The sequence below is a fragment of the Solea senegalensis genome, linkage group LG20, assembly GCF_019176455.1.
Source record: "Solea senegalensis isolate Sse05_10M linkage group LG20, IFAPA_SoseM_1, whole genome shotgun sequence".
Classification (NCBI taxonomy): Eukaryota; Metazoa; Chordata; class Actinopteri; order Pleuronectiformes; family Soleidae; genus Solea; species Solea senegalensis.
In genome coordinates, this window is record NC_058039.1 from 14,587,913 (window position 1) to 14,596,822 (window position 8,910).

The window sequence follows — 8,910 nt, forward strand, 5'->3', positions numbered from 1 at the left end:
TGACCCCGACGTGATTTGAACACGCAGCCTTCTGATCTGGAGTCAGACGCGCTACCATTGCGCCACAAGGTCCTTGTTGGAGTACTCCTCGAATCAGGCATGAGGGTATGAGATATACTAAATAGCTTCACGAGGGCATTTCTTTTTAATGTTTTAGATATGGCCAGTTGGTGTAACAGAGGAGGACACAAGGGATAGGACAAGATGGAGGGAGATGAAAGAAGAAGAAGCCTTCAGAAGATCTGGAGTAGATCTGCACTACCATTGCTCCACAAGGTCTTGATAGCCAGGTCTTACTCAGTTTCTGAGTTCAAATAATTTGTTAAGGATGGCTTCTCTGAACTACCCAAGTATTAGAATATACTATGAAGCTTCACAAGGGACCTGCTCTTTGAAGTAAGAGGACACGAGGGACAGGACGTGATCTGCTGTGTCGACCCATAAAGGGGGACGCTGAAAGAGTTTCTCTAAACAGTATCACTTTTTGAAGTATTAGATATATAATATGTTTCTGTAGTAAAGGACTTATATGACTAATGTGGACGTCAGGTCTTTGGAAGTTCTGCTTGGTTCTTGTTGCTGGATATGACTCAGTTGCAATATTTAAGTATCAGAATGATCCAACATTAGGTGTTAATGCATGACATATCTATCAATCTGGCATGGGAAGGATTACATGTGTTTAAAGTCAGTCAGTCAGTCAGTCATCATCTAACCGCTTTATCCTCCACCAGAGGGTCGCGGGGGGTGCTGTGCCAATCTCAGCTACATCGGGCGATAGGCGGGGTACACCCTGGACAGTTCGCCAGTCCATCGCAGGGCCACACACAACTAGAGAAAAACAACCATTCACTCTCACACTTATGGTCAATTTAGAGTGTCCAATTCACCTAATCCCCACATTGCATGTTTTTGGACTGTGGGAGGAAGCCGGAGAACCCGGAGAGAACCCACGCACACACGGGCAGAACATGCAAACTCCATGCAGAAAGGCCCTTGTTCCAACCGGGTCTCGAACCCGGGTCTTCTTGCTGCAAGGCGAGAGTGCTAACCACTACACCACCGTGTAGTACAAAATTGTGGTACAAATTGTGGCATTTTTTGAAAACATATGCAAACATGTATATGCATGAATTAGATACTCTGACCCTGCATGTTTCAGAGGTTCCAACACACCTGATTCATGTGGCCTGCTCGTCATCGAGCTCTGATAACGAGCCATTGGTTTGAATCAGGTGCGGTGTAGAGGGCCAACTCAATCTAAAACATGCAGGGCTCGGGGTTCCTGAGGACGGGGATTGGGGAAACGCTGACTGAGATATACTAATGTTGCTTAAATTCAGGATTTACACGACCCTTCCCTGACGTGATTTAAACGCTTGTTCTTGGTCGCTGGTTTCTCACGAGAGGAATCGACCTTGAGAGAATGATTAGAACGTCCATAGGTTCACCAATGTTCTGCGTTGTTGTCAAATTTAAGAATTCAATGAACCCTATAATGTTCTTTTGTACCTACACCTGCCTGGATGTATGTGTGTATTTATATATATATATACACACACACACACACACACATATATACATATGATGACCCATTTCCTGCATCTGTAATCACCATCATTTCCCCACCTCCTGCACGAACAGCACTGTTGTGTGCAGTGTGAGGCGCACACGCGGTAACTACTCGGGGACTACAGCGGTTCGTGGGCATGTGAGGAGGACTGCGCTCATCATGTTTCCGGTGTAACGGTGGCAGCTTGACGCAGCGTTTTCCTGAGCCCCGGGGTGCCACTCCTCCGCGGCTCCGCGGTGCTGCCTCCTCGCCTTGGCCGACCCCCTCCGGCAGCCCGACGCGACGATGCGCTGTTGCCGCTGCAGGTGATAACATTGCCGGCGACATCCACACCAGCTGAGGCGGATGGAAAGACGCGACGCCTGTCAGCGGAGAAGCGGTGCAGAGCCACTGTCGCGCTCCCAGGTGCTGTAAAACTTGCTCACCCTGAAAACTGCTCCATGATGTGGTGCTGTGTCATGTTCTGCTGGGTCTTACTGTACAAATGCAAGTGGTGCAGTGCTTTTGAAGGCAGCCAACAGAATGATCTACCTCAGGCAGGGGGAATAGATCTTTTTTTTTCTTTTTTTTAAATAAACAAACAAAAAACACGATATAAATACACACGCATAATATAATTATGCCTTAAAGCTGCGTCAGATTTTCTTGTCAATATTGTGTTATTTGGCTTAGGAGCATACACTTAGTAGTGAATGCATATTTTATTAATGTTCCACAGCTTAATGATCCAGGGAGGACTTGTTGTTCTAAACTTTGAACCAAATTCCATTAAAAATGTTGCTAAAAGTAATTTGAATTGCCTTTTTAGCAAACTCCACAGAAGAATACAATGTCAAACACTTGCATTTAAGTATGATATATGTGTTCTGGTGAATTCGGCGCAGTTTTGATAACAGTGGTTTATGTGTTTCCCCCACAGATGCTGTCATATCAGTGTTGACATGGTGTTGTGTGATTGTGGGGCATCACAGTGAGCTTTAATGGCCGTGTATGAGTGCACACACAAGGCTTTAGACTCTGGGTTTGATGATAAATGCAGATGATAAATGCTGAGTTGTCGTCCACTCACAGTTTGGACAGATCTCCATCATATCCAGCATATCCCTCCCTTCCCTTCCCTTCCCCTCCCCTCCCCTCCCACCCTGCACCTCCATGATCTGTGTCTGCAGACCCAGAGCCTGGCGTTTGTGTGGCTTGTGCAGATGTAAGCACTGCAGACATCACAAGTGGAAAATCTGTAGCCCCGAGACTCAGCAGAAATTATTTTTATTGTCGGTGATTGTGACCGAAAGAAAAAACTGGGTGCTGATTACGTTATTTGCAAAGACTTGAGTTCCACTCGCTGTGCTGCTGCTGCTGCTGGTGGTGCACAGTAAACACACAAGTCATCTGAATTAAGATGTGTCCCAGTTAGAGCCTCGCTCCGTTGACGTACACACTGAAATGAGAAGGTGTGGCCTACGACCTCACTGTCAACTTAGAATAAGACACTAACAATGTGTCCTGAATAGGTCTCAATACAGAAAATGACAGATACAGGTCGTCGATGTACTCTTCACCAAGCTGTGCGTCCCATGTCTGACCCGACTAACTTCCTATATCGTATGAATACATTTGCCACTTTACCTCACCAGGAGACAGCTAATGTTTTATGATTATGTGTGTTTGTGTTACTTTGTAGACCCAAGTCAGGAGAGACATTCGACTGCTGCCTCTATCACTAATTTCGAACGTGTTACTTTGTCATTTTGTTGTTTTTAAAATCCAATTTTTTGGGCATTGTTGAGGTAAAAAAACGTTTTGATGCGGGAGAATGAGTGGATTACAAACTTCAGTTTCCAGTCATTAAAGATTTTCTAATGGGGACATAAAGTTAAATTCGGCGAGTCTTTAAAATCTGTTATAATACGTGTCCCCACTGGTTTTCCACTGAGAGCGAGTCTGTCTTATGTCTCACAGCAGCGGGGACAAACACTTTTTGACACTTTAGCAATGATCATGATGTAACTCCAATAACAGTGGCTCTATGTTGGGTATGAGCAGCATTGTTATGGCATTGTTTGTCCATTAGGGGACACTGTGAGTCCAGTGGCAGCGCACATGCAGCTGAGCTGACTGCTGCAGAGCAGAATGCAGCAAGCGTTCATGGATCTGTGGCTTTTAGATCATCCGCCGCGGCTGAAACTGAGGTGAAGCCAGTCGATAACTTTATGTTTTATTAAACGCGTTTGATTGTAATCAAAGTTGTGTCAGTTTGGCCCGAGACGCTGTCGTTTCAGACCCTTGTGATGTCCAGTTAAAAATGTATTTCTGGTTCATTTATTGCATCACTTCTTGTTTTTATTTTGTTGGGAGTAGAGAGTAAAATAATGAAAGCAGACTTCAGATGCTGTACTGACCATGTGTGTTTGATTTAATCTCTTCATGCTCCACAACCTGGACCCACGCCTGTCCTCTGAACTTTGGTTCTACTGTGACGTCACATCACGGTGAGTCTATCTCTCTCTCTGTGTGCTTGGGAGTTTGCCGGTGTGTGTGTGTGTGTGGCCTGCATGTGTGCATGTGTCCACCAGAGCGCAGCAGAGAGCAGAGCAGCGGAAACGAACGAACAGGTGGTCGATGACTCAGGGCGGATTATCATCATCATCATCATCATCATCCAGCATCCAGGATCCAGAAGAGAGAGTGTTTTGCTCTCATCCACATGTGAAACACAGTCGTGATGGACGTTGTTTGTGTCACAGAGGAGAAGATGACGTCTTTTATGAGCTCACAGTCGTCTACAGCATCTTCTCCTTTATGGTACACACACATAATGTGGATGTGTCTTTCCAGTTCTCCAGAGGAAGCCAATGCAGAAGTAAAAATATATTCAATTGCCACTGGGGGGCGACCTCTTTAAATGGAAGTCTAATGCTGTGTTTCCATCATGGTACAGTTGAGTTTGATAGAGTACGATATGGTTTGGAATGGTAAAGTCCTGGTTCAGGCTTGCGTTTGGACTGACAGCAGTACCTTTACTCTGTAGACGACAACGGACAACAGCAAACCTGTCTCAACGAGACGTCACGCTGACTGTAGTGGTGGAGCCGGGCTAGCTTTAGCCATGAGAATAAAGTCATCATTTCACAAGAATAAAAGTCATAATTTTTTACGAGAATAAAGTAGTAATTTTATGAGAATAAAGTTGGAATTTTACAAGAATAAAGTCATAATTTACAAGAATAAAAGTCATAATTTTACGAGACTTAAGTCATAATTTTATAAGAATAAAAGTCATAATTTTACGAGAATAAAGTAGTAATTTTATGAGAATAAAGTTGGAATTTTACAAGAATAAAGTCATAATTTTACGAGAATAAAGTAGTAATTTTACACGAATAAAGTCAGAATTTTACAAGAATAATGTTGGAATTTTATGAGAATAAATTCGAAATTTAACAAGAATAAAGTTGGAATTTTAGGAGAATAAAGTCATAATTTTATTCTTTCACAATCTTTTCAAACTCCTGACGATAAAGATAATGTGGTGCTGATGTGACAAATAGATGAAGTATTTCTTTATTTGTAACTTCACAAAATGCTCTTATCTTGATGCAGGTTTGTAGCTGATTAATTGAGATTTTGTTTGAATACTAATTACGGCTTTATTCTCATAATATTACGACTTTATTCTTCGGGTTTGGCCCTAATACTCGTAATTGTACCGAAGAGTGGAATGGAAATGGAAAAAAGTATGTACTGTACTGTACCAAACCAAACTAAACCATTCCACTTGAAACGCGACATTAGAGAAAATTATTTGGGGCTTTTCAGTCTGATATAAAGGGCACACATGTTGGTGCAGTGGGTAGTATTGCTGCCTAACAGCGAAAAAGGTTGTCGGATCTGGGGTTTGACGAACGGCCTTTTTTGTGTGTGTGTGTGTATGTGTGTGTGGTGTGTGTGGAGTTGGCACATATTTCCCATGTGTGCTTGGGTTCTCTTCAGGTACTCTGGGTTCCTCCCACAGTCCCATGTCATCCACATGAGGGTCACAGGGGGGCAATAGGCGGGGTCACACCATCCACTCCAATTTACCTAATGCCCATATTACATGTTTTTGGACTGTGGGAGGAAACCGGAAAACCCGGAGAAAACCCCAAAACATACCAATTATGGATTGTCCTGTGATGGACTGGTGAACTGTCAGGATGTCCCCTGAGGACAAAGTTGTTAATAAATGACTGAATGAATGAATTTTTTTTAGCCGATGTTCCGTCTGACGCAACAAAATGAGTGACCGAATCGGGGGTATTATGGCTTATGTAATGAGGTCATGGCACATTTAATTAAGATTTGACATTTTTTAATATTTTTTAGCGACACGCGACTTTAACGTGACAGCGATTTCGATCAAATAAAGCATCAATCTGTCCCAATACGAGCTGTGTCATAATGAAAGTCTCATTTCTGGATTATAGGTGAATGATAAAAGCCTCTGAGGTGATTTGTCTTCACAGAAACACACCGGCAGAGCTTGTTGTGCCCGCGGTGTTGTGACCGGGTTGGTGACCATTGTTACTTTGGCACTGAGGTAATTGAGTGGAAGTCAAGGAGGCAATTAGAGAGCACATGCTCAGCTGGAGGCCACAGAGCAGATGTCAGTCAGAAAGAAGGAGAGAGAGAGAATGCGATAGAGCCGTGTCTTTGTTCACTTTACATTCATCTCGGTTACGAGGGAAAAACCTGGCGGCACAGTCACGGTAATTGACAAAAAAAAACATCATTTCACATATAATTTGCTCAGATAAAACACTTGAATGCCGAGAACCTGGACTCCAAAATCTTTTACTAGGTTATGAATTTGGAGATCAAGTGTCAGACAGCTACTGAAAACCTAAACATGTTCTTTTTCACTTCAGTTTGAACAAATCGCATAAAAGTGAAGTTAATCTAGAAGGAATTTTGACCGTGAGGTGAAACTTCCTCCTATTTCATGTCAAAAAATGTCTGCTGTGGAAATATGGAGTGGAAGGAAAAGAAAAAAAATCTCAAAACCAGATGAGACGTTTTCAGAGACTCTGGGAGAGTCCACAACCAAGGAACGGAGTGGTTTTTGTGTTCCTGTATTTTCTGACTGTTTCTTAATAAAGAGACGGAATATCTTTGCTTGAAGACTTCTGTCGTCATGTTCACTCTCTCATTATTTATATATGAGGCGTTTTGTCTGAACACAGGTGGTAAACTTCAGGGAGGGACGCACAGTGCTCACGTGGTCGTGTTAGTTTTGGATCGCGCTGTTCCCTCTGCTCCTCTCTGGGGGGGGGCGGGGGGGTGTAGAGCCTCCACGCCGTGTCTTCACCTCAGCAGACAGTCTGGCTCAGCACCTGCTCCTCACACTGGGGGGAGGGGGCGCCCTCTGTTAGTGATAGTGTGATGGAGAGAGGAGGGGAGGGGAAGGGGGAGGGGGGCCGTGTGAGGGCAAAGGGCGGCCTTTTGTGTAGTGATGGAAGGGGGGAGTGTGTGAGTGACTGTACAGGGAGCGCTGTGCCGAGCACACCCCTCCCAACACACAAAAGCTCTCAAAAGTGGCTTAGATATGCCGATTATAACCATGATGACGCTGTATTCATGGAGAACCACGCGATGTAGCTGCGGGTTCAGACTAACTGTAGAAGATTCTCTGGCGGTGTTTTGTTTTCCACTGAATAGAAAAACTCAGAGACGTAGAGAGACGGAGCTGTGCCTCAGTCACTGCACGACGAACCGTTAAAACGCTTATTAACACATTTAAGACGTACTTTCTGCATGCGCTTCTTATCCAAACATGTCCATGTGGGGACCTTTGTGGACAAACGGGAGGACGCCGACAGTTTGAGTCGACGTGGACCATAAACACTTTCCCCTTCAAGTCGGTCATGTTTTGGTCAAAAGAGGCAACGAGGAAGACGAGCACCAATCAACAGCAGGACATTAGGGTTATGGACAGTAGGACTTAGGGGTTATGGACAGTAGGACATTGCGGTTATGAACAGTAGGACTTAGGGGTTATGGACTTAGGGGTTATGGACAGTAGGACGGGGGACGATAGGACAGGGTTATGGACAGAGGGTTATGGACAGTAGGTGGACTAGTAGGACTGGGGTTATGGACAGTAGGACTTAGGGGGTTGGGACGGTAGGTGGGGTTTGGACTTAGGTTATGGCTATGAACAGTAGGACTTAGGGTTATGGACAGTAGGACACAGGGTGGACAGTAGGACTTAGGGGTTAACAGTAGGACTTAGGGGGTATGGACAGTAGGACATTGGTTATTGGACAGTAGGACATTGGGGTTATGGACAGTAGGACATTGGGTTATGGACAGTGGGACTTAGGGGTTATGAACAGTAGGACTTAGGGGTTGGTGGACAGTAGGACATTAGGGTTATGGACAGTAGGACTTGGTTATGGACAGGGGTTATGGACAGTAGGTTAGGTAGGACAGGACTTAGGGTTATGGACAGTAGGACTTAGGGGTTATGGACAGACATTAGGGTTATGGACAGTAGGACAGGGGTTATAGTGGACTTAGGGGTTAAGACAGTAGGACTTAGGGTTATGGACAGTTATGGACATAGGGGTTATGGGTTAGGACAGTAGGACATTATGGACAGTAGGACATTAGGGGTTATGACAGTAGGACGGACAGTAGACTTAGGGGTTATGGACAGTAGGACATAGGGTTATGAACAGTAGGACTTAGGGGTTATGGACAGTAGGACATTAGGGTTATGGACAGTAGGACATTGGGGTTATGAACAGTAGGACTTAGGGTTATGGACAGTAGGATTAGGGTTATGGACAGTAGGACATAGGGGTTATGGACAGTAGGACTTAGGGGTTATGTGAGGAGGTCCACTGATACAGAAACAAAGAGACAATGAAGAAGACAATGATCACCATGGACAGTAGGACATTGAGGTTATGGACAGTAGGACATGTGTGCATGAAGAAAGCATTTGCAGAAACTATGTTGTATTTATGGAGCTTTTACACTCACTTTTACTGTGATTTCCAACACAAAAACATGGAGAACTTTCTCAAAACGACAAGGAAAAACTATTATTTACGTTTCCTTGCGTGTGTGGATAGTAGCCTCAGGAAAGAGAAACCCGTTTACACCAGCGTGTCTTCAGGTGTGTTAGTACAGAGGCAGATTACGTCTACACACGTGCATCTGCACGCAGGTCGTACTGTATGTGTATGAAAATAACACACTGGCTGTTTGTCGTGTTTGTGTGAGCGTGTTATTCATGTTCTCACACTCAGCTCGTCACCTGTTGTCCTGTAGCTGACATCCACAGCACCTTTACT

General features: G+C 44.3%; 1 non-coding gene across 1 annotated transcript; it reads right to left on the reverse strand.

Annotated features, from left to right (window-relative positions):
- Positions 1–72, reverse strand: trnaw-cca. The gene has a single exon. It is a non-coding gene; the product is annotated as a tRNA-Trp (tRNA).
- Between the last annotated feature and the right edge of the window lie 8,838 nt (positions 73–8,910).